Source organism: Macaca mulatta, chromosome 16 (assembly GCF_049350105.2).
Source record: "Macaca mulatta isolate MMU2019108-1 chromosome 16, T2T-MMU8v2.0, whole genome shotgun sequence".
NCBI classification, from domain to species: domain Eukaryota; kingdom Metazoa; phylum Chordata; class Mammalia; order Primates; family Cercopithecidae; genus Macaca; species Macaca mulatta.
In genome coordinates this window covers 38,512,740-38,538,564 of record NC_133421.1, presented here as the reverse complement: position 1 = coordinate 38,538,564, position 25,825 = coordinate 38,512,740, and the positions used below count along the sequence as shown (strand labels likewise).

Here is a 25,825-nt window from a genome sequence, read left to right as displayed (position 1 = left end):
TTATCAGATTAGCTTATCCTTGTTTTCCAGCATGCTTCCTTGGTCTCTCAAAAAACCAGATTGCAGCTGGGCATGGTGGCTTGTGCCTGTAATTCCAGCTACTTGGGATTGCTTAAGGCCAGGAGTTCGAGACAACGTATCAGGACCCTCCTCTCTTTTGAAAAAGAAAGAGTGGGAGTGATTGCTTTAGGAATCCAGTTACTGACTCAGAAAGATTTTAAAATGGTACACTGGTTTAAAAAGAGGCAGAAAGGTCAATTTTGGCTCAGTTTTCACCCAAGCATCCAAGGAATTATCTTAGGGTAATAAAAAAGCAAATTTTCCTTACCTTTTAGGAAAATATCAACTGAAGAACATTTCAGCCTTCAGTTTTGTACTTGTGTTTTTCATTCATGTTTGACAAATTTTGGCAATTATTGCAGATTGGTAAATATTTGACTTTGTTTTTATACAAAGGGTATACTGAGTAACATACCCAATCTTTTAAAATGCAGTGAAACCTTTTTACCCCCCCTCATGGAATAGTGGGCATGTTGTTAGAAGGGTGCCAGTACCCACTGACATTAAAAGAAAACAATTGTGAGAGAAATCTAGGAAGTATAAAATAACATTTATTTTATCTCCTTAAGGGGTTTTTGAAAGTAACTCCCTCCCACAAGAAACAGGTCTGGTAAGTTCTAGATGGTCATTTCAATGTTACCAAACTTGTATCCTCTGAACTCAAATGAGCCATTCTAGATGATACAGAGAAAGGATACAATAAGCATGCTCATTGTGAAGAAGCTGGCTAAAGGGAATGCTTCTTTAATAATTATCAGGCCGGGCGCAGTGGCTCACGCCTGTAATCCCAGCACTTTGGGAGGCCGAGACAGGTGGATCACGAGGTCAGGAGATCGAGACCATCCTGGCTAACATGGTGAAACCCCATCTCTACTAAAAATACAAAAAATAAGCTGGGCATGGTGGTGGGCGCCTGTAGTCCCAGCTACTCAGGAGGCTGAGGCAGGAGAATGGGCGGGAACCCAGGAGGCGAAGCTTGCAGTGAGCTGAGATCATGCCACTACACTCCAGCCTGGGCAACAGAGCGAGATTCCGTCTCAAACAAACAAATTATTATTATTATTATTATATTATCAGGTGTTTGTTGATATATACCTCCTTCTTGTAAACTATAACTTAATATAAAAATAGTTCCTTTTCATCAGTAACTGAGATTATTGGCAGTATTTTTCCTGACTTGGTTATCACATAAATTTTGGGCTTAAAGCTTAATTTCTCAGTGTCTTTAGCAAAGAGAAGTGTCATTCTTTTGCATAGGGCTAAGGAGATAGAAACCCAAAATAAATTTTAACTGAATGTGTACCAGAGGCATCATAATCATATTCCCATTAGAATGAAAAAAGAATTCTTATATTTTCTAGGAGGTCAGATTTAAAGCTCTCTGGGTCAATTTCAAGCTTTACATATTGACTCAATATCCACTGGAATACTGTTGTTCCAAAAAAATTACCTAATGATGAGGCAATGGAAGTCTATTCTGTTATTCACAGTACTGAATTGTCAAGCTATTAAGAACTATAAAGTCCGGGCACGGTGGCTCACACCCGTAATCCCAGCACTTTGGGAGGCCAGGAGTCTGCGAACAGCCTGACCAACGTGGTAAAACCCCATCTTTACTAAAAATACAAAAAAAAATTAGCCAGGCGTGGTGATGCATGCCTGTAATCCCAGCTACTCAGGAGGCTGAGGCAAGAGAATCACTTGAACCCAGGAGATGGAGGTTGCAGTGAGCAGAGATCGCACCACTGCACTCCAGTCTGGCCAACAGAGCGAGACTCTGTCTTACAAAAAAAAAAAAAGAAGAAGAAGAACCATAAAGACCTGTTTTTAAAGTTTTTGGCAATATTTTGTCACTTTGACCAGCAGAGGGTTTTTGCAGGCTTCTTTTTTTCACAAGAAAAGGATTACTTATAGAAATAAGAAATGAAGAAAACCTAGTAGCAACTATTAAAAAATCAAAATTTGCTAATCTGTTGTAATGTCTTATATTTAGTGTGTTTGCCAAGCTATTTCTAAATCTAAAGGCTTTAAAGTCTGACTCAGAGCAAAGAAACTTATCTTACCTGCCAGTTGAATGCCCCTCGTAGCTATATGGTAAGAGATTGATTTTTGTATGTTTGACTGCTACAGATTGTTTGGAGTTCTCCATCACTTACCACAAAATAAACCAGCATTGAATCGTTTCATTAAGTGTGCCCAAACTCATCTGGTCAGTTTGTGGGTTCAAATGTAGCTTGTAGTAGGAAATTAAATAGTAAACAGCATATCATTAAAATTAAAGGCCAGTTCCAGGTAACAAAAAAGACATTGCATTAAGAATCTATTATTTCGGCCGGGGGCAGTGGCTCATGCCTGCAATCCCAGCATTTTGGGAGGCCAGGGCAGACGGATCACATGAGGTAAGGAGTTCAAGACCAGCCTGGCCAACATGGTGAAACCTCATCTCTGCTAAAAATACAAAAAATTAGCCGGGTGTGGTGGTGCATGCCTGTAGTCCAGCTACTCAGGAGTCTGAGGCAGGAGAATTGGTTGAATCCTGGAGGTGGAGGTTGCAGTGAGCTGAGATTGAGCCACTGCACTCCAGCCTGGGCAACAGAACAAAACTACGTCTCAAAAATAAAAATAGTAATAATAATAATAATCTTTTTTGTTGTTGTTGTTGTTGATACGGAGTCTTGCTCTGTCGCCCAGGCTGGAGTGCAGTGGCTGGATCTCAGCTCACTGCAAGTTCCGCCTCCCAGGTTTACGCCATTCTCCTGCCTCAGCCTCCCGAGTAGCTGGGACTACAAACGCCCGCCACCTTACCCGGCTAGTTTTTTGTATTTTTTAGTAGAGACGGGGTTTCACCGTGTTAGCCAGGATGGTCTCGATCTCCTGACCTCGTGATCCACCTGTCTCGGCCTCCCAAAGTGCTGGGATTACAGGCTTGAGCCACCACGCCCGGCCAATAATAATCTTATTTTAACCAAATGCCATTTATCGACAAAGTCATAAAAATAATCTTTCAGACCAGGCGCAGTGGCTCACACCTGTAATCCCAGCACTTTGGGAGGCCATGGCAGGTGGATCACCTGAGGTCAGAAGTTTGAGACCAGCCTGGCCAACATGGAGAAACCCTGTCTCTAGTAAAAATACAAAAATTAGCTGAGTGTGGTGGCATGTGCCTGTAATCCTAGCTATTCAGGAGATTGAGGCAGGAGAATCACTGGAACTCGGGAGGCAGATGTTGCAGTGAGCTGAGATTGCGCCACTGCACTCCAGCCTGGGCAACAGAGCAAGACTCTGTCTCAAAAAAGAAAAAAATCTTTCAGTACAATTAGACCAAACTATGATGGCTTTGTTCACAGATAACAATCATAACTACAAAAATAGATAAATTAGACTACATCAAAATTTCAAACTTCTGTGCATCAAAAGACACTATCAACAGAGTGAAAAGGCAACCCATGGAATGGAAGAAAATATTTGCAAATCATAAGGGGTTAATATCCAGAATATGGATATAAAGAACTCCTACAACTCAACAAAAACAAAACCCTAGTCAGTCCACTATAACAAAATACCTAGACTGGGTGGCTGAAACAATAGGCATTTATTTCTCACAGTCCTAGGAGGCTGGGAAATCTAAGATCAAGGTGCTGGCATGTTCATGTGCGGGTGTTCTTCCACACTTACAGACAGCCACCTTCTCTCAGTGTTCTTACTTGGTGGGGAGAAAGAGAGAGAGAGCATGTTCTGGTCTCTTCCTATTCTTATAAGGACATGTCACAGGGGACTCACCATCATGACCTCATCTAACCCTAACTACCTCCCAAAGGCCTTGCCTCCAAATACCATCACTTTCGAGGATAGGGCTTCAACATATGAATTAGCAGGGGGCACAGACATTAAGTCCATAATATTTTGCCCGGGAACCCACAAAATTCATGTTCTCATATACAAAATATATTCATTCCATCTCAACATCCTTAAAAGACAAAACATTCCAGCATCAATTCTGAAGCCTAAAGTCCAAAGTTTTATCTAAATATCATCTAAATCAGATATGGGTAAGACCAAGAATGATTCATTCTGAGCCAGCATTCCTCGCCAGCTGCGAACCTGTGAAATCAGGTAAGTTAAGCACTTCCAAAATACCATGGTGAGGTAAGCATAGGATAGATATTCCTATCTCAAAAGGGAGAAATCAGAAGGAAAGTAGGAGTGATAGGTCCCAAAGAAGTTTAAAACTTAGCAAGGCAAATCCTATTAGGTCTTAAGACTTGAGGATAATCCTCCTTGGTTGATGCTCTGCTCTCCAGATGCACTTGAGTGGCAGTGTCACCCTCATTGCTTCATGTGGTGGTCCTGCCCCTTCAGCTCAGTGGAGTGCCATCCACAGGTCTCTCTACAAAAGCCCTGCCCACACAACTCTGCTGGGCAGTGGTCCTAGCCTTTGAAACTGAAGTGAAGACAGCCTTGCTCCCTGATCCCCACCCATGGTGGGTGTGATGAGAGTAGAAGCCCTGATGATCATCACTGAATTGCCTTTGGGGATCTTTCTTCCCCTTTCTTGAAGGATAATGCATAGTCACAGTCTTCCTTTATTCCATTTCATTTTCTCTGTTTCCCTTAATCCTAGCTTGCAGTATTTCTGTTTGCATAATCCCTTCTCTATCCTGGCTTCTATTGAGATGGCTGATTAGGCCTGTGGTTCACACCAACACTACCATCCTTATATGGTCAGTCAGCCCCACTGTTGGTGTTCCCTTCCAAACATGCTTTCTCATTTTTTGCAATATGCACAGGCCAAGAATGTTCCGAGTAAGTTCTGGTTCCCTTTTGCTTAACAATTCCTTCTGCAATTCATTTCTCTCTTTTTGCATTTTATTATAGCAGCCAGAAGGAGTCAAACCACTCCTTCACCACTTTGCTTAGAAACCACTGTAGCTGAATGTCCAATTCCATTGTTGCAAGTTCTACCTTCCACACAATACTAGAACACAAACACAATCCAGCCCGTTCTTTGCCACTTTATAACAAGGATTGCCTTTTCTCCATTGTCCACTAATATGTTTCTTGTTTCCATCTGAGTCTTCGTTAGAATGGGCTTTTCCATCCATATTTCTACCAATATTCTGTTCGTGGTTCTTTATGTATTCTCTAAGAAGATGGAAGTATTTTCTCCAGATCTCCTCTATCCTTTCTGAGCCCTCACCAGAATTACCTTTAGCAGTCCCTTCATGGCAGTCTTGACTTTTTCTAGCATGCACCTCAAAACTCTTCTGGCATCTACCCATTACCCAGTTTCAAAGCCTCAGCACCCCATTTTTCATTACCAATATCTGTATTAGACAGGATTCTCTAGATAAATAGAACCAAAAAGGGTGTCTCATAGAGATAGTTCCAGTCCAAGTCCAAAGACTTAAGAACTAGGAGAGCCAATGGTGGCTCAGTCCACCATTCGTTGAGTCCAAGTCTGAGTCCGAAAATAGAAGACCAGTGTCCTTGCTCAAAGGCAGAAGGAGTGGCTTCTCCCTTATTCAGCCTTTTGTTCTATTCAGGCCTTCAATAGATTGAGTGAGGCCTACCCGCACTGGAGAGGACAGTCTGCTTTACCCAGTCTACTGATTCAAAGGTTAATATTATCCAGAAACACCCTCACAGATAAGCTGAGAATAATATTTAACCAAATACTGGACATCCTGTGGCCCAGTCAGGTTGATGGTTGACACATAAAATTAACCATCATACAACCCAATTAAAAAAATAGAAAAGAACTTGAATAGACATTTCTCCAGAGAAGATAAACAAATAAGCAATAAGCATATGAAAAGATGCTCAAGGCTGAATGCAGTAACTCATGCCTGGAATTCCAGCACTTGGGAGGCTGAGAAGGGAGGATTTCTTGAGCCCAGGAGTTTGAGACCAGCCTGGGAAGCACGGCAAGACTCCATCTCTACAAAAGATAAAAAAAATGTAGCCAGGTGTGGTGTCATACACCTGTCCCAGCTACTCAGAATGTTGAGGTGAGAAGATTGCTTGAGTCCAGGAATTAAAGGCTGTGGTGAGCTAAGAAGGTTCCACTGCACTCCAGCCTGGGTAACAGTACAAGACCCTGTCTCTAATAATAATAAAAAAAAAAAACTCAAAATCACTAATCATTAAGGAAGTGCAAATCGAAACCACAGTGAGATATACTACCTCATACCCATTAGGATGGCCACTATCAAAATAAAGCATTGGTGAGGACATGGAGAAATTGGAAGCCTTGTACACTATTGGTAGGAATGTAAAATGGCATAGCTGCAATGGAAAATAGTATGGTGATTCCTCAAAAAATTAAAAATAGAATATGATCATATGATCCAGCAAATCCACTTCTGGACTCCTGGGTAGATACCTAAAAGAATTGAAAGCAGGGTCTCAAGAGATTCCTATACCCCTGTTAATAGCAACACTATTCACAATAGCCAAAAGATGGAAGCAATCCAAGCGTTCATCAATGGGGAATGAATAAACAAAATGAGGTATTATATGTACAATGGAATATTATTCAGCCTTTAAAAAGGAAATTCTGACATGCCACAACATGGGTAAAAATGAGGACATTAAGCTAAGTGAAATAAGCCAATCACAAAAAGACAAATACTGTATGATTCCACTTACATGAGATACCTAGAATAATCAAATTCATGCGGACAGAATAATGGTGACTGGGGGATGGGGTGGGAAGTTACTGCCTAGTGGGTACGGAGGTTCAGTTTTGGAAGATGAAGAAAGTTCTAGAAATGGATAGTGGTGGTGATTGCACAACATTGTGAATGTACTTAATGCCAATGAACTGTACACTTAAAAGTGGTTAGGATGGAATTTTTATGTTTATTTTACCAGAATTAAGAAACAATGTATTTATGCCATACTAGCCCCTTTTTGTGATTGATTGATTGAGACAGGGTGTTGCTCTGCCACCCAGGCTGGAGTGCAGCGATACAGTAACGGGCTCAGTCAGTCCTCCCACTTGAGCCTCCCAAGTAGGAGGCATGCAACACTATGCCCAGCTAATATTTTCTGTTATTTTTGTAGAGACAGGGTCTCCCTATGTTGCCTAGGCTGGTCTCAAACTGCTGGGCTCAAGTGATCCTCCTGCCTCAGCCTCCCAAAGTGCTGGGATTACAAGTGTGAGCCACCATGGCTGGCCACCTTTTTGTGATATTTAAACTCCAGCAATATTTTTTTTTTCTCAGAAGACAGGCATAAAAAGATAACATAATTACAGAAAATCATGTTTTATATCATTAACTGTTGTTGCAGAACTTTTCCTTAGTTCAGCTAAAGACGGGGTCTTTGTCCCATGGCCACAAAAATTTTGTCTCACAGACGATTAAAGGGTGAGAATAATGGGATTTATGGGGCAAAAAGGAAAACAAAGGGTGAACAGGGACTTTCTGCAAGGCTAGAATTCCTGCTGGTTCGCTTCCTGCCTTGCAGTTTGAATCCCCGGTTTCACAAAGGAAGAGGAGGGGCCAGGCTCCGCCCCATGCAAATTGTGCGAACTTCCCAAAGCTCCACCCCAGTATGCAGGCTGGCTGGAGTTTTGCCAGGGAACCTTTCCAACCTGTCTGTGAAAAGATAAATGGATGAAATGTGATGCCAGTATTTCTTTTGCATATTTATGGACTCAGCTTTTTCTTGTGTGATGACCCACTTTGCTGACTGGGGAATAGCCAGGAAGATAACTATAAAAGTAAACCGGCTGGGCGCGGTGGCTCGCGCCTGTAATCCTAGCACTTTGGGAGGCCGAGGCGGGCGGATCACGAGGTTACAAGTTCGAGACCAGCCTGGTCAACATGGCGAAACCCCGTCCCTACTAAAAATACAAAAATTAGTTAAGCGTGGTGGCATGCGCCTGTAATCCCAGCTACTCAGGAGGCTGAGGCAGGAGAATCGCTTGAACCCGGAAGGCAGAGGTTGCAGTGAGCAGAGATGGTAACACTGCACTCCAGAGCCTGGGCGACAGAGTAAGACTCCGTCTCAAAAACAAAAAATAAAAAAAACATGAAACGCCAACATTCAACCATATTAACTGTAAACAGCTGTCTCATATGGGTCAACCTATTACAATTATAAGATGATAAATAAAAATGAACAAGATTGCACTGAAATGTATCTTTGCAATCTCAGGACACCTTTTTTAAGGAGAATAGTGAATAGGTATGGTAGGAAATAAAGTACTTTGAGATCTTAATTTAATTTTAATTATAGTAGAATTCTTTCATTCTTGTGTGTGCCAACCCCAAGATAAGAATTGTATAAAGGAGTTTTACATTTCTTCTCTCAATTCAAGCAATACATATATTATACTTTTTATTTTTTAATTACTCTGAAAATGAAGAAATTATTTTTCATGTTCAGCTGAAACCCTCCCCTATTTTTAAGCCTAGTTTCTTCCTCTTTAGTCTTTCATGGACATAAACAATTACTCACTATCTGCTGAAAAAAATCTTTACCTTGGAAAATTTGGTCTTTATGAGGGAAAAATTAAGCAAAATAAGAACAAAACAAAAAGAAAATTCGGTCTTTTCCCCAGTTGTTTCAAAGATAGCAATGAAAATAAAATTTGCAGCAGAGGAGAGGAAAAAAAGCAATGTGGGCCAGAGAAGTCTCATAAAACCTCTTGGAAGAGCTGAGTCATGATGAATGAATGGGATTTAGATAGGAGAAGAGAAGAAAAGGGTAGCATTCCAAACATAGGAGAGTGGGGAGAATGGAAGGATATCATCAAAACTCTGAAAATAGGCGCTAATGTGTTTTAGGACAGTAACAAGGTAACTGTGTATACCTTAAAAGCAGAGGAGTTTCGATTTGATAGATCTATGTGTAGAAGAATGACATAACTAATTCTAAATATTACCAGCCATTATTTAGGAGGTCATAAGATTCACAACTTCCCCAATTATTTATTTTTTTATTTTATTTTATTTTATTTTATTTTTGAGATGGAGTCTCACTCTGTCACCCAGGCTGGGGTGCAATCTCAGCTCACTGCAACCTCCGCCTCCTGGATTCAAGTGATTCTCCTGTCTCAGCCTCCCAAGAAGCTAGGATTACAGGCACCCATCACCACACCCAGCTAATTTTTGTATCCTGACCTCAAGTGATTCAGCTGCCTCGGCCCCCAATTACTTTTTTTTTTTTTTTTGAGACGGAATCTTGGTCTGTTGCCCAGGCTGGAATGCAATGGCACGATCTTGGCTCGTTGCAACCTCCATCTCAGGTTCACGCAATTCTTCTGCCTCGGCCTCCTGAGTAGCTGGGATTACAGGTGCATGCCACCATGCCCAGCTTATATTTATTTTTAGTAGAGACGGGGTTTAACCATGTTGGCCAGGCTGGTCTCGAAATCCTGACCTCAGGTGATCCGCCCACCTTGGCCTCCCAAAGTGTTAGGATTGCAGGCATGAGCCACTGTGTCCAGCCCCCAATTACTCTTAAAGGTAACATCACTATTGTGAACCTAAGATCAGCCTTTTGAGATGCCTTTTCAGGTGTGATGGTTAATCCTCAGTGTCAACTTGATTGGATTGAAGAATACAAAGTATTGATCCTGGGTCTGTCTGTGAGGGTGTTGCAAAAGAGATTAACATTTGAGTCAGTGGGCTGGGAAAGGCAGATCCACCCTTAATCTGGTGGGCACAATCTAATCAGATGCCAGCAAATATAAAGCAGGCAGAAAGACATAAAAAGGACAGACTGGTCTAGCCTCCCAGCCTACATCTTTCTCCCATGCTGGATGCGTCCTGCCCTCAAACATTGGACTCCAGGTTCTTCAGTTCTTCCGTTTTGGGACTCGGACTGGCTCTCCTTGCTCCTCAGCTTGCAGATGGCCTATTGTGGGAACTTTAAGTTAATACTTAAAAAACTCTCATATAAATATATTTATATAGAGTTCTGTCCCTCTAGAGAACCCTGACTAATACATAAGGTTTTTCCATTTCTGACAACCAGATGACCCCACGTGGACCTGCCAACCAGTTCTATGGTCCCCACTCAGGAACTGACTCAGCATAAGAGAACAAATTCAACTCCCTATGATTTTATCTCTGAGCCAATCAATCAGCACTCCCAATTCAATGGTCCCCTACCCAACAAATTATCCTTTATACCAAAACTCTGATCCAGGCCAGGCACGGTGGCTCATGCCTGTAATCACAGCACTTTGGAAGGCCAAGATGGGAGGATCAACTGAGGTCAGGGGTTCCAGACCAGCCTGGCCAACATGGTGAAAGCCTGTCTCTACTAAAAATACAAAAATTAGCCAGACATGGTGGCACATGCCTGTAATCCCAGCTACTCGGGAGGCAGAGGCAGGAGAATCGCTTGAACCCAGGAAGCAGAGGTCGCAGTGAGCCAAGATTGCACCACTGCACTCCAGCCTGGGCAACAGAGTGAGACTCCGTCTCAGAAAAAAAACAAAAACAAAAAACAACTCTGATCCTCAAGTTTTCAGGGAGACTGATTTGAGTAATAACAAAACTTTGGTCTCACACACATACACAAAAGAAAAAATGTATAACATGACTGCCAGAAGGAGTCTGGCAGTATTATACAGCATGAGGGGAGGGGAGGCAAGAAAACTATCAAGGAAGCTGTTGCAGTTATTCAGGCAAATAGCTAGTTCCTGTGTGAGAGCAGCATGAGGACAGGGTTTATGTCTTTTACTTGGGTATCCAATTAGCATGTAGTTGGCACTCAGTAAATGCTTAGTGAATGAACAGGAATAGAAGAATATTGATTACTGTACTACAAATAATATTAGTTAAAAAAGGGAACTCTGTCAGAAGCCATATGAAGAGTTTGCCTTTGGATATGTGAAACAACAGGACAATATTCAAGTAGAAATAGTTTAAAGGCAGTTAAAAGAAAACATAGGGCCGGCATGGTGGCTCATGCCTATAATCCCGGACATGGGATTTGGGAGGCCAAGGCAGGCAGATTACCGGAGGTCAGGAGTTCAAGACAAACCTGGCCAACATGGTGAAACCCCATCTCTACTAAAAATACAAAAATTAGCCAGGCATGGTGATGCGCGCCTGTAATCCTAGCTATTCTGGAGGCTGAGGCAGGAGAATTGCTTGAACCTGGGAGGCAGAGGTTGCAGTGAGCCGAGATTGAGATTTTGCCACTGTACCCCAGCCTGGGCGACAAAGCGAGGCTCTGTTAAAGAAAGAAAGAGAGAAAGAGAGAGAAGAGAAAAGGAAAAGAAAAGAAAAATTGGGCCGGGCACCATGGCTTACACCTGTAATCCCAGCACTTTGGGAAGCTGAGGCAGGCGGATCACGAGGTCAGTAGTTCGAGATCAGCCTGGCCAACATAATGGAAACCCTGTCTCTACTAAAAATACAAAAACTGGCCAGACGTGGTGGCACACACCTGTAGTCCCAGTTACTTGATAGGCTAAGGCAGGAGAATCGCTTGAACCCAGGAGGTGGAGGTTGCAGTGAGCCAAGACTGTGCCATTGCACTCCAGCCAGGGCGACAGAGCGAGACTCCATCTCAAAAAAAAAAAACAAAAAACACAGGATTAGGGCATGTCCTTATATAAGAGATGGTTTCTCAGTGGCACTGTTACTAATTTGCAGCTAAATTTTTCTTCCAGATTTCTGTGGTACCTTGTCAGGTTTTCTTTATCATGTATTTGCTCTGTTTATTTTTTATCTTTGAGATAGGACTTCATCTTTATTCAAACCTATTTGGTGAAATAATTTTTCTATGGATTTAAATATCATGACAATATATTTACTACATTGCCCATCTTTCAGCTGTGAAAAGAGGAAAAATGTATTTCTGCATCAGTATATATATGTTCTAGTTAAAGACTATATAAACCTTGAGAATATAAGTATTGTACTTAATTTTTTAAAAGGGAGAAAAAGTGGGGAAAAAAGCAGGTCCATTGTAAATATGAGCTGATAATTTAATCCTCATCTTTTTTATCTTTAAAAAAATTTTTAGGCTGGGTGCGGTGGCTCACGCCTGTAATCCCAGCACTTTGGGAGGCCGAGGCAGGTAGATCACGAGGTCAGGAGTTCGAGACCTGCCTGGCCAACGTGGTGTAACCGCGTCTCTACTAAAAATACAAAAATTAGCTGGGCCTGGAGGCGCGTGCCTGTAATCCCAGCAACTCAGGAGGCTGAGGCAGGAGAATCACTTGAACCCAGGAGGCAGAGGTTGCAGTGAGCTGAGATTGCACTCCAGCCTGGAGACAGAGCAAGACACTGTCTCAAAAAAAAAAAAAAAAAAAAAAATTGAAACAATCTCATACTTACAGATAAATTATAAACACAATACCAGGAACTTTTTTTCTGAGCCATTTGGCAATAAAATGCTCTATCACTCACTCTTCTTTAAGAAATAGAGTGATGATGTTAACATTTCATGGAGAAGCTGAATATTGATTGCACTTAGGACAGGAAATATACATTAGAAAGAGAAACAGAGGGTTTTTTATTGTTGTTGCTGTTTGAGATGGAGTCTCGATCTGTCGCCCAGGCTGGAATGCAATGGCATGATCTCGGCTCACTGCAACCTCTGCCTCCCAGGTTCAGGCAATTCTCCTGCCTCAGCCTCCCGAATAGCTGCGATTACAGGCACGTGCCATCACGCCCGGTTAATTTTTGTATTTTCAGTAGAGATGAGATTTCATCATGTTGGCCAGACTGGTCTCGAACTCCTGACCTCAGGTGATCCGGCGGCCTCCCAAAGTGCTGGGATTATAGGTGTGAGCCACTGCGGCTGGCCAGAGTTGTTTTTTTGTTTTGTTTTGTTTTGTTGCTGTTTTTAAACAAAAGTAGAGCTTTCCATTTATTAGAAAGTGGCTGTAACTGATCACATAGAAACTGTTCATCTTTTTTTTTTTTTTTTGAGACAGAGTCTTACTCTGTCGCCCAGGCTGGAGTGCAATGGGGCGATCTCAGCACGCTCCACCTTCTGAGTTCAAGCAATTCTCCTGCCTCAGCCCCCCAAGTAGCTGGGATTACAGGGCCCACCACCACGCCCAGCTAATTTTTTGTATTTTTAGTAGAGACAGGGTTTCACCATGTTGGCCAGGCTGGTCTCAAACTTCTGGACCCCAAAGTGCTGGGATTACAGGCGTAAACTACCATGCCCAGCCACCGTTCATCTTTTGCTGTGGGCCTCTCTGCACCCTGTGAACCTCCCACCATGTGGGTTACACTTCCTGTACAGAATAGAGAACTATCTGTTGTTTATAAGTGTTTGGGGGGTGGCCACCAGGGGGTGTAGTGAGCTATCTTCTCATTTTCTTAAATGTCTGCTATTGTACAGAGTAGCCTTGCTGGGATGGTTAAGTGTACACCTTTAAAGGCTCTTTTCCTAGCTATTTAACAGCAGTAAGAATTTTCATTTCACTGAAGTATTCTTTGTTTCTGAAGAATGTATTCACAGACACTATTTTATATTTATATGATGTGTACTGTATCTGGTGGCTGTGAAAGCCATAGTTCTTAAATCTGATTTGAAAAGCAAATCTGATTATCACAGCCATAACTGAATTTGGCCGGCCTTCCTTCCTCCCTCCCTTCTTCCCTGCCTCCTTTTCCTTCCTTCCTTCCTTCCTTTCTTCCTTCCTTCCTTCCTTCCACTAGTAAAAAAATTAGGTATATATTTCAAATCTAGGTAAATCATTTTACTTTTTCCCCCAGATGTTATTCTTCATGGTATAAGAAAAACAAACAAAGTAAATGTCCCTTTGATTATTGATTTTGCCAAATTGACTTTTGGAAGAGTTGTTTTGCTGGATATTATAAAAACCCAAAGACTAATAAAAACTCAAATGGCCTATCAATGCTGATTATTTAGTAGTAAGAAAATCCTCTTAGCTACATGACTGACTTTTTTTTTCTTTTGTTTTCTTTTTTTTTTTTTTTTTTGGAGATGGAGGCTCACTCTGTCACCCAGGTTAGAGTGTAGTGGCATGATCTTGGCTCACTGCAACCTCCATTTCCAGCATTCAAGCAATTCTCCTGCCTCACCCTTATGAGTAGCTGGGATTACAGGTGCCCACCACCACACCTGGCTAATTTTTTTTTTTTTTTTTTTTTTTTTTTTTTGAGACAGAGTCTCACTCTTGTCACCCAGGCTGGAGTGCAGTGGCGTGATCTCGGCTCACTGCAACCTCTGCCTCCTGGGTTCAAGCGATTGTCTGGCCTCAGCCTCCTGAGTAGCTGGGATTACAGGTGTACACCACCATGCCCAGCTAATTTTTGTATTTTTAGTAGAGATGGGGTTTCACCATGTTGGCCAGACTGGTCTCGAACTCCTGACCTCAGGTGATCACCCCGCCTCAGCCTCCCAAAGTGATGGGATTACAGGCGTGAGCCACCACGCCCATCCAGGCTACATGACTTTATTAAAAGAATTCCTTTATTAACAGAGAAGTGTGATTTGGGTAGCTGTGAAATTGTGACCTCTACCCTTTTTCCACCATGCGAAACATTTATATATCCCGTAATTCAGTTCTCATTGAAAAACTGTAAAATGTTAGAACAAATATTCTCACATTCATTGCAGTACTTTTTTTTTTTTTTTTTCCTAGTAGGGGAAAGAGGAATGGGAAAAGGCAACAGTATAATCATATCAGGAGAATTCCTTTCATGGGAGGGGAAAGAGCTGACAGTCAAGAACTCTTGAGGAACAGTTGAGAGGATACTGTTCCCATCTGCTGTCCCCTCACTCATGGCAGGCTGCACAGGCTGCAAGGCAGGAAGGGATGTGGTAACAGTGACCTCTATCTCAAAGACCCTCCAGATCAGGTTTTGTTTTTGTTTTTGTTTTTCTAGTTTGGTGATAGTGCAGGGTCAGAGACATGAATATACATTGGAAAGGGCTGTCTCCAGCATCCATTAGAGTAACCCATACAAGCAACAGGCTGCAAACACTACCAAGGAGGCTGCTGTTTGCAGCCATTGCACACCAGATGAAATGTAAGATCAACCAGTAGCTGGTTGTAGAAAGAATTGTTTGTAATGAAATTTCAATTTTCTAAAGGCAAGGATTGGTGCTTGGAAGATTCTCTTTCTGTCATTATTCTTTGCAGAATGAATGTAGGTACCATGGAATTGTGCATTTTCATTATTTCAGTGCACCATACATTTTCTTATTAGGTTGTCCCTGAGTAACACTTTATAAGCAAAGCATGAGTCCTTAAATAGGATGGGCTAGTAATTAAAAGTATATGAGTTTGCCTCCATCAAAATAAACAATTCTCAATAATCCATAAGTATGTATGTGTTAACTACTAAAGCCAAGGAGGCCTTTCCAATAAGAACTAGATAGATGCTGTGAGGTATAAGATTTAATGATTAAATAGCTGATAATCATAATAAATGTATTTTTATTTTATTTTATTTTATTTTTGAGACGGAGTCTCACTCTGTCACTCTGTCACCCAGGCTGGAGTGCAGTGGTGAGATCTCAGCTTACTGCAACCTCCACTTTCCGGATTCAAGCAATTCTCCTGCCTCAGCCTCCCGAGTAGCTGGGATTACAGATGTGCACCACCATGCCCAGCTGATTTTTGTATTTTTAGTAGAGATGAGGTTTCACCATGTTGGCCAGGCTGGTCTTGAACTCCTGACTTCAGGTGATCTGCCTGCCTCAGCCTCCCATACTGCTGGGATTACAGGCATAAGCCATCACACCCAGCCATGAATTTAAAATTTTAGCCACAATCTAAAATGTGGTTTCTGTACTTTTTTGAATAAAAAGCCTACTTTCAGTAATTGCAAAATGCTATACAAATATCCTTTTAAAAGTTAATCCGTTTTAAAAGACATAGTCAGGAGGACTGCAAGAGGAAGCCGAAGCCACAGCCATCACCATCACCTCCATGCTTCACTGATAGCCCCCCTATAACTCTATGGCACCCACATGACAATCCAGATCCACTTTTTCACCTCTGTAGGCTGCAACTTTCTTGTGTCAGTGTCTGTTCATCCCATCAAATTCCAAAAGATCCATGCCAAAGACCACAATGCAGGCTTCAGACATTTTGAAGTCAACTTCACAAAGCTAGTGGATGGAAAAACTAATGATTATTGAACGAAAATAAACAAAACAAGAACAACCCTTAATTATTAAGTAGGCCTTTATATGGTGGGTCTGTGGAGCACAACTGTAATGTCCATTACAGTGGTGGCTTTACTTGGAAACTTTCTTTGCTTGGCTCTTTATGACCACAACCTTCTGCTGAGATAGTTTGGGATTGTTGGTAAGTTATTTGAGCTAAAGATGGTGTGTTGGGCATGCCTCATAGAGGTGGTAAAATATTTTTCTTACGTCCTGAAGGAAGATCTTGAGACCTATTCAGCTCACAGATCCTAGAAAAATCCAAAGTGTTAGAGGAATAGCATACTCTGTAGGTGTATCACCTCAGATGGCTGACTAAATCACGGCACTCTTGAGGAGCATGTTCAACAAGTTCTTACTTTATTTACATGGATCACATGAAAGGAGCCAACCCTGAGGAGTCTCTGGGCTTTGGGCTATCACTTTTTGCTGAGACCACCAATAGAACCTTCCTCAGTACTGAACTGGCCTTCAACCTTTAGGGCAACAGAGCAGCAGTGCTCCAGAGGACCTTGGCAAGAACCATGCCAAGCTGCTACTGAAGGAGTCTACACAGGCAGATATGTGGATTCTACTAGCCAGAGCCTGATTCTATAAGCTGCTCATGATCCAAATTCCTGCTAGGCCTGATGTCTTCCCCAAAACACAGAGTATTTGAAGCATTTGAAGAATTTTTTTCAGATTATGTTGAAAATTAAAACCAACTCATGTTGTGAAAAACTCAAGGGCACAGATAAAGTACTGATGACTTGTGATGGAATGGCTTTACCAACTTATCAAGACCATTGTCTCAGGATAAGTCCCTACCCTACAGACAAAATGAAACAGCCAAGGTTAACCCTAGGGAATAAGTTTGAATGCATACATTCAGGTCAGGAGAGGACTTTCTTTTCTATGAATTAAAAAAAACAGAACCTACAAATAAAAGACAGCTATATATCCTCAAAAAATGACATTCAAAGGATGGTCTCCTCACTGATTAAAAAGAAAAAAGTTTTAGTGAATTTGCTGCTAATTCTGTTCGAGAACTGTATTATTTGCAATTCTGTTGTATATTAATTTGGTGAATAAATTTAGTAATGAAAAGTTCATAATATGGGAGGCTGAGGCAAGAGGATCACTTAAGCCTGGGAGGCAGAGGTTGAGGTGAGCAAAGATCGCGCCAGTGCTCTTCGGCATGGGTGCTAGAGCCAGACCCTGTCAAAAAAGAAAAGAGAAGAAAGGGGAAAGGAAAAAGGAAAGGGAAAGGGAAAAGAAAGAAGGGAAAGATAAAGAAGGGCTTCATTTTTCACACTCCAGTTTGTCTCCCTTCTAGGCTGCCAGATCTCATGCATTCTTCATTTTTTATCCTCAAGGTCCAATCCAAGCCCTGGCAATTAATAAGCATGAATTACCTAATTGTTAAATTACTGAGTAAATGAGTGATAAATGTATAAATTGAAACTAGGGAAGCTTGTATAGCAATAGGCACCTTACAGTTTTGTTTTGTTATTTGGTAATCATAAACTTAATTCTGCAATCCAGCTAGCCATGGAGGGGAACAAGGAAAACATGGAAGCCAAAGGGAACTGCAGTGAGAGCACAAAGAGTATAGGATACTGCGAGCAAATGGGGTGAAGGGGTGCTCTCCTGAGCTACAGAAGGAATGGTCTGGTGGTTAAGGTAAAACACAAGTCAAACTTACTCAAGTTGTCCATAGTTGGCAATGTTGAGCTTCTTGCTTGTCTTGCCATCCTGCACCTTCCAGTTTTAAATGTAATTCATGACCGGATGATTAACTTTTTATAGTACTGTTACCCTCTCCCAGTATGATTTTCCCAATTGAATAAAAATTTCATTTTTAAAAAAGCAGCAGCATATATATAAGAACCAAAGTTTTGCCCATCATTCTTATCCACTTCTCTACTCTCCAATCCCAACCCCCAAAATTAGAATCTCACTTTCCTCCAGGAAGTATGTAGGAAACTTTTAAAAGTTAATAGGCTGAGTGCAGTGGCTTACGCCTGTAATCCCGACACTTTGGGAGGCCAAGGCAGGTGAATCACCTGAGGTCAAGAGTTCAAGACCAGCCGGACCAGCATGGTGAAACCCTGTCTCTACTAAAAAATACAAAATTAGCTGGGCATGGTGGTGTATGCCTGTAATCCCAGCTACTTGGGAGACTGAGGTAGGAGAATTGCTTGAACCCAGGAGGCGGAGGTTGTAGTGAGCCAAGATCCCGCCATTGCACTCCAGCCTGGGCAACAAGAGCAAAACTCCATCTCAAAAAAAAAAAAAAAAAATTAAGTTAACATACTTTCCTTCTTGTTCACTACAAGTTATTTGTTTTGGATGAAAAAGTAAAAGGCTATTAGGAAAGGTTTATTATGAACACAATTCAGAATTGCTGAGTTTAGTATAAGGTCGTTTTTGTTTTCGGTCTCTTCTGATCTTATGTTTATGAGTTTAAACAGTATAAACTTTAGGAACTCCTTATATACATGGTTTTTCTTACCTTGAAACATGTATGTATAGGCTCCTTATTCATATGTTTATGTCTTAAATATATTTTTAAGGAAACAGACACTGTGGAAAGATTCCTATTATAACCCAAATGGCTGGGCGTGGTGGCTCACTCCTGTAATCCCAACATTCTGGGAGGCCAAGGCAGGCGGATAACCTGAGGTCAGGAGTTCAAGACCAGACTGACCAACATGGAGAAACCCCGTCTCTACTAAAAATTAGCCAAGCGTAGTGGTGCAAGCCTGTAATCCCAGTTACTCGGGAGGCTGAAACAGGAGAATTGCTTGAACCCAGGAGGCGGAGGTTGTGGTGAGCCGAGATCGTGCCATTGCACTCTAGCCTCAGCAACAAGAGCGAAACTCCATCTAAAAATAAATAAATAAATAAAAATAACCCAATGATCTCTCAAACTGCCAATGTCTTCATATCACTTTAACAAAATTCATATTTAATAATCTCAAAAGGCGATGTGTAAACCATCTGATGGAGAAATCTTACAAAGTGAAATTAAAGAGCATTTAATAAAACTAAGATGTTGAAGATTAGTATTATTTGTAGAATACTGGTCTTCAGAAAAGAGAGTCAAAATGTTTGCCGTCTTTTCATGAGGTGCTTAGAAAACAAGATTTCTGAAAAACAAAAGATTTTCCAGGTAAAAGTAAAATGTTTTTAAAAATGTAATTAAACAAAAACTGTATATAAGTTTTAAATATATATTTTCTATTCTACTGTGTAATGACAAGGAATAGGACCCCTTTTCTTTTTACATTGTAATATTATTTCTACGGATAGAAACTCAGTTCTGATTTAGTCTTCCTGTTTAGTTAGGTAGGATTCCAGGTGTGCAGTGTTGATTTTCTTTTTGTATACAAAGGGGTCATCAAGGGAAGTCTGGATGTCCAGCAGAGTAATGGAGGATATATTAGTAAGAATTTTCCAGAGAGACAGAACTAACAGGATGGATGGGTGGATGATGGATGGATGGATGGATGGATGGATGGATGGATGGATGGATGGACAGACGGACAGACAGATGGGGAATTGGCTCATGCAATTATGGAAGCTGAGAAGTCCCATGACTGGCCATCTGCAAGCTGGAGACACCGGGATACCGGTAGTGTGGCTCAGTCCAAGTCCAAAAGCCTCAAAGCCGAAGCGTTTAGGGTAATTCTCAGTCAAATGCCAAAGACCTAAGGACCTGGAGGGGTTCACTGGAGTAAGTCCTGGAGTTCCAAGTCCAGAGAGCCTGGAGTTCTGACATCCAAAGACAGGAGAAGAAGAGTATCCTAGCTCCAGGAGGAGAGAGGAAAGCTTTTTTTCTCCTTTTATGTTCTATCTTGGCCCCGCAGCCCAGGTAGATTGGTTGGTACCTGCTTACATTGAGACTGGATCTTCCCCACTCAGTCCACCAACTCACATGCCAGTCGTCTCTGGAAACAGCCTCAGAGGCATACCCAGAAGTAATACTTTACCAGTTCTGTAGGTATTTTGTAATCCAGTTACATTGATGCCTAAAATTCACCACCACAGAGAGAAAGAGCAATTAACTAAGAGTAAGAAGACCTGATTTTTGGCTAACACGGTGAAACCCCATCTCTACTAAAAATACAAAAAATTAGCTAGGTGTGGTGGCGGGCGCCTGTAGTCCCAGCTACTTGGGAGGCTGAGGCAGGAGAATGGCATGAACCCGGGAGGCAGAGCTTGCAGTGAGCCGAGATCCTGCCACTGCACTCCAGTCTGGGTGACAGAGCAAGAGTCCGTCTCAAAAAAAAAAAAAAAAAAAAAAGAAGACTTGATTTTAGCTCTGTCCCACCTCATACTATGGTAGCCCTCAATTTCCTCATTTTGTAAAATGAGGATAACATCTGCTGTTATGTTGCTGTGAGGTGGACTGAATAGAATCTGAAAAAAAAAAAAAAAAAAACCTTACCTTTTCTCAGTTAGTTGATGTACTAGCTGAAGAATAATAAATAGTGCCCCCTTTCTACTAAGGATTGAGAAGTGTAATTTTTGCATACTTGTTGGTTTTATCTAATCCAGAGAGGAAAAACAACTTCCAATATTGTGGTAAATCCTTGAACATATTTGACATGGTTGTTGAAAAATGTATGTCTGATTTTGTATGTGTGTCTGATTTTGTATGTTCACCTGACTTCAGAGAAGAAAGACATAGAAAGTGAAATATGGCCAGGGAAGTTGATACATGAAGGCTAAGAGAGATAATGATGCTGCTCTGCCAGGGCCTGGAAACTTGACCATCCTAAACAAACTGCATAGTACTAAATTGCTTGTGAAAGGGCTGAATCAGTCCTGCTGTGATTTGAACTTTTGGCTCCTGAAAGTCTAGAGCAGGCTTGAATATAAAAATAAAACCCTTACCTACTTACTAGGTTGTGTTTCAGGCCCTCTACTGAATTCTGTGTATGAAGGAGGTATCTATCCAAAGAACAAGAGGCAGCAAGAGAAAGATGTAAAGGCGGTGAAAAGGAGTCTTAAGGGCTGCTCCTTATTTAGTGAGGGAGTGCTCCTAGGGAAAAAGAACTTCCATCATTAATGTATTGATTCTTTAAGGAAATATTTACTAGAGCATAATGTGTGTGTGAAAGAAAGATGGCCTTAAGAAAGATATAAAGTGATGTAGTGCAAAGGATCAGTCATCTAACCAGGATGTATTTAGTGCTTATGACCCGCATAGCAGTGTACTAGGCTATATGAAGTCCACAAAAGAGTTACAGTGTCTGATTTGCTCCAGTAGAGAGATAAGTTATATAGGCAGCAATTAGAGGACAACAAATAAATATGCTCTAATTGTTGTCTATGTAAATATGCATTATGTGCCACAAAATAGAGCATAGAAAATAAGACTTCGAATAACATAATATAGATTATAAATTCTAGAGGACTTAGAAAAGTGTCACAGCATACTATAAACCAGGAATTGATCACTGGACTTAATCAGAAGACGTAGGTTCAAATCCTAGCTCTGACACTTAATATGTGAGTTTGGGTAGGTCCCTTAATTTCAGAGCCTTAGTTTCCTCATCTGTAAAATAAAGCTGATAATCCTAGCTAGCTCTTCTTACCTACACAGGATTTTAATTAGAATCAAGTGAAGATGGATATGAAAACACTATAGAGTTTCTGATTATTGAAAGAGCTGAGAATTAAACTAGGTCTTGAAAAATATGTTATACATGGAAAACCTGAAAGGCTGAATAGAAGTGGTCTCAGAATGGGAACAATTTAAACATAGGAGAATATGACTTGGGCCAGTCACAGTGGCTCACGCCTGTCATCCCAGCACTTTAGGAGGCCACGGTGGGCAGATCACCTGAGGTCAGGAGTTCGAGACCAGTCAGGCCAACATGGTGAAACCCCATCTCTACTAAAAATATAAAAATTAGCTGGGCATGGTGGCACACACCTGTAGTCCCAGCTACTCAGCAGGCTGAGGTATGAGAATCGTTTGAACCTGGGAGGCAGAGGTTGCAGTGAGGAAAGATCATGCCACTGCACCCCAGCCTGGGTGACAGAGCAAGACTCCATCTTGAAAAAAAAAAAAAGTTACTTAATTATAAAAATATAGAAGGACAGGAATATAGAAGGACAGGATAGAAATAATCTAAACAGGCTGGGCAAGGTGGCCAGGCACAGTGGCCCACGCCTGTAATCTCAGCACTTTGGGAGTCCAAGGCGGGCAGATCACTTGAGGTCAGGAGTTCAAGACCAGCCTGGCCAAGGTGGCAAAGCCTCGTCTCTACCAAAAATACAAAAATTAGCCGGGGGTGGTGACTCAAGCCTGTAATTCCAGCTACTCAGGAGGCTGAGGCATGAGAATCACTAGAATCTCTTGAACCCAGGAGGCAGAGGTTGCAGTGAGCAGAGATCACACCACTGTACTCCAACCTGGGTAATGGAGTAAGACTCTGTCTAAAAAAAAAAAGAAAGGAAAAAAAAAAAACTAAATATAGCAAAAATTTGTTTTGAAAGGTAGTTACACTGATTATGTTAGAGAAAGGATGAAGTTGAGGATTATATGCCGTAATGACTGGATTGTATTAGGATTTGAATTATGGTGGATCTCAAGGCTAGAACGAAGAGTTTAGACTTGATCTGAAAGGGAATAGAGAAGTATTTGGGGAGTTTGAGTAGGGAATTAGTGTAAAAGTTATTTAACTCATTCATTTTGATAATCAGCATGTAACATAGTGCCTGGCATACAGGTATTAAAGATTAGTCAAACTGAATTTAGTTATCTGTCAATAATATGTAGGATGAATTGGACACATCTAATAAGCCTAGAATCTAGGCTTCTTATCAACTCAATGTTAGTCTGATTCATCTTTTTCTTTAACTATAACAAGGAATGATAATACCAGCCAGCTAGTAGTTTTAAACATCAAATAAGATGATGGTGATGCCATCATCATTCACAAATACATTAAATGCCTCCTTCATGTAGGATGTTGTGTAAAAACTACGAAAACAAAAATATCTTTAGATATAAGTGCTTTGGAAAATGTGATGAATATAAGTTTGAAATACAGAGTTCTAAAGGATCTGGTAGCAAGAGGATGGTATATAGCAGCCAAAAGATCATCTTACTGCTATATTTAGTACCAGGTTATGTCCCTATTTTTGTCAGAACCATGCTAGGCATCAGTAGGATCAAGTAGAGAAGAAAATACCAAGTGCAGTCAGGTATTTAAGGTCCCCAAGAATTCTCCCTGTTGGCAATAGACCTTTTCAGTTTAAACCTGTAATGAACCTCCATCATCATGGAGACAATATAGAATACTGTTTAAGAAAGAAGGTTCTGGAGCCAGAATAACTGACTGGATTTGAAATACTGCTGTATAATCTTAGGCAAATTATTTAACCTCTCTGAGCCTCATAGAGATAATAATAGAATCAGGATTGTTTATAAGAATTAAGTGAGATTGTGCATTTAAACTCTATTTTTTTTATTTTTTAAATTTATTTATTTTTTTACAGAGATAGGGTCTCCCTAAGTTGCCCAGGCTGGTCTCAAATTCCTGGGGTCAAGGGATCCTCCTGCCTCAGCCTCCCAAAGTGGCCATGTACACTCTTAATAGAGCACCTGACACACACTGAATGTCAGCTCAAAAATTTCAGTTATTTTATTTTCGAAACCTTCTTGGCTCCTTTAGCCTCCATTCTTTGTTACTCCCAAAATCACTTCCCATTCTTCTATCTCTGTCTTACTACATTCTAGGATACTGATGGTATTAGGCCACATTTGGTTCATTCAACTATAATAAGTTCTACAGCATTATCATTGAACAGATCTTAAAATATCTTCTGAATTTATAGAAAAGCTCCAATATATTCCTAAAATAGAAGTAAATAAATAATTTTAAAATCTTCTGAATTTAATATTATATTATCTTCAAAGTAGCTTAAGAATTACATTTACCAGCCAAGCATGATGATTCATACCTGTAGTCTCCACACTTTGGGAGGCCAAGGCAGGAGGATCACTTGAGCCCAGAAGTTTGAAACCAGCCTGGGCAACATGGCAAGACCTCATCTTGACAAGTGTAGTGTCACATGGCTGCGGTCCCAGCAACTTGGAAGTTGAGCCAGGAGGACTGCTTGAGCCCAGGCGGTTGAGAGTGCAGTGAGCTGTGATTGTGTCACTGCACTCCAGTCTGGATGACAGAGCAAGACCCCGTCTAAAAAAAAAAAAAAAATTTACATTTATCTTGTTATAGTCTAAGTAGTTCTTTGGAAACAATAATCCATAATATATTTCCTCATAATGTTTTTCTTTATAAATTTTCTAGTTTATTTCCATAAGCATATTTTACTTTTCTAATATATATTATTTTTAGCTTTTAATGTAACGTGTAAAAGATGGGGTATAGAACAGCAAATTGGGCCCTGAGTTAATTTAATAGATCATGGAGTAGCAGGAGACACTTAGAATGCACAGGAAAATAAAAAGCTAAACTCTTTATGAGGGCAGTTTGACAATATCTACCAAGTCCTAAGATGTTTAAAGTATTTCAAACTGCCAATTCCACCTCTAGGTATTGATCCAACAAGTATATTCACATGTATGCACAAATATTTTTTTCAATATCCCTGTCATGACATGAACAAAAATTATACAAACACATGTTCATAGTGATATTGTATATAATAGTAAAGACTGGAAACAACTTAAATGCCCATAAGTAAAAGACTGTTTAAATAGATTATATATGATTGTACAATAAAATGCCTTATATTCATTTGAAAGAATGAAGGAGATTTACAATAACATGGAAAAAATGTCTAAGGTATAGTGATAAGTAGGGGGGAATGCAAGCAGAGTAATACGTATAATTCTGTGTGTGTGTGTGTGTGTGTGTGCGCGCGCGCGTGTGTGCTTCTTAAAGAGCAGCTACAATCTATTGCTGCTTGCGTATACAAGCAAAATTTCTGGAAATATTAATAACAATCATCTCTGGGAGTAAGATGATGAGAATGAGAATAGTGACTTTTATTTTACCTTTCTGAATTCTAAAAAGTGATTTAAACATTCAGCATGTGTTAATATTATTTTAAAAACAACTAGTTTAAAAAATAAAATGTTTCATCTCGGAGAGGTCTGAAAAAAAGAAAAAGAAAAAAGAAAACATTTAAAGAGATAAAGTGGGGACTAAATGGTTAAATGTTTTGTAAAGTGTGTTTGATGTGAAAAGCGATCTGTAAATACCTATTATTTTTACTAAACAATAGAGTTTGGGGCTTTTGTAACCTGAAGAAAGCAGCATTTCAGCATCTCTTCCTACAGGAGCATATGGTGTTTAAGACCATGAGGGGATGAATGCGTTAGAGATCACCTCTCCTACAGTTGATAGGCAGATCTTTTCAGTGTTTTCCATTACTCTTATGGAGGAAAAATTCTATGGAAAAGACTATAAAGGTTCAGTGACATTGTTCAATCCAGTGTTTAAAACTATGGTCAGATATTCTTTTTTAAAAAATTAGCCACATGGTGATTGCAAAACATGATTGCTTTTGTTTACAGAGTTTGGTTTATTGTATTATATAAAGAATGCCATTGACTAAGTGTAGTAAGATACCTCTTGGTGAAAATTCAGATATTATCTTGAGAGTTTTGTCC

General features: G+C 40.6%; 1 protein-coding gene, 1 long non-coding RNA gene and 1 pseudogene across 11 annotated transcripts in view; 2 read left to right on the top strand and 1 right to left on the bottom strand.

Moving 5' to 3' along the window:
• SSH2 (slingshot protein phosphatase 2) overlaps nucleotides 1–25,825 on the top strand; it is a 306,298-nt gene that overhangs the window by 135,663 nt on the left and 144,810 nt on the right. The gene's annotated exons all lie outside the window — the stretch shown is intronic.
• LOC144335412 (uncharacterized) lies at nucleotides 166–17,401 on the top strand. Its single transcript, XR_013406266.1, has 2 exons — nucleotides 166–841; nucleotides 15,722–17,401. It is a non-coding gene; the product is annotated as an uncharacterized LOC144335412 (long non-coding RNA).
• On the bottom strand, nucleotides 14,946–15,071 carry LOC114673289 (small nucleolar RNA SNORA70; annotated as a pseudogene).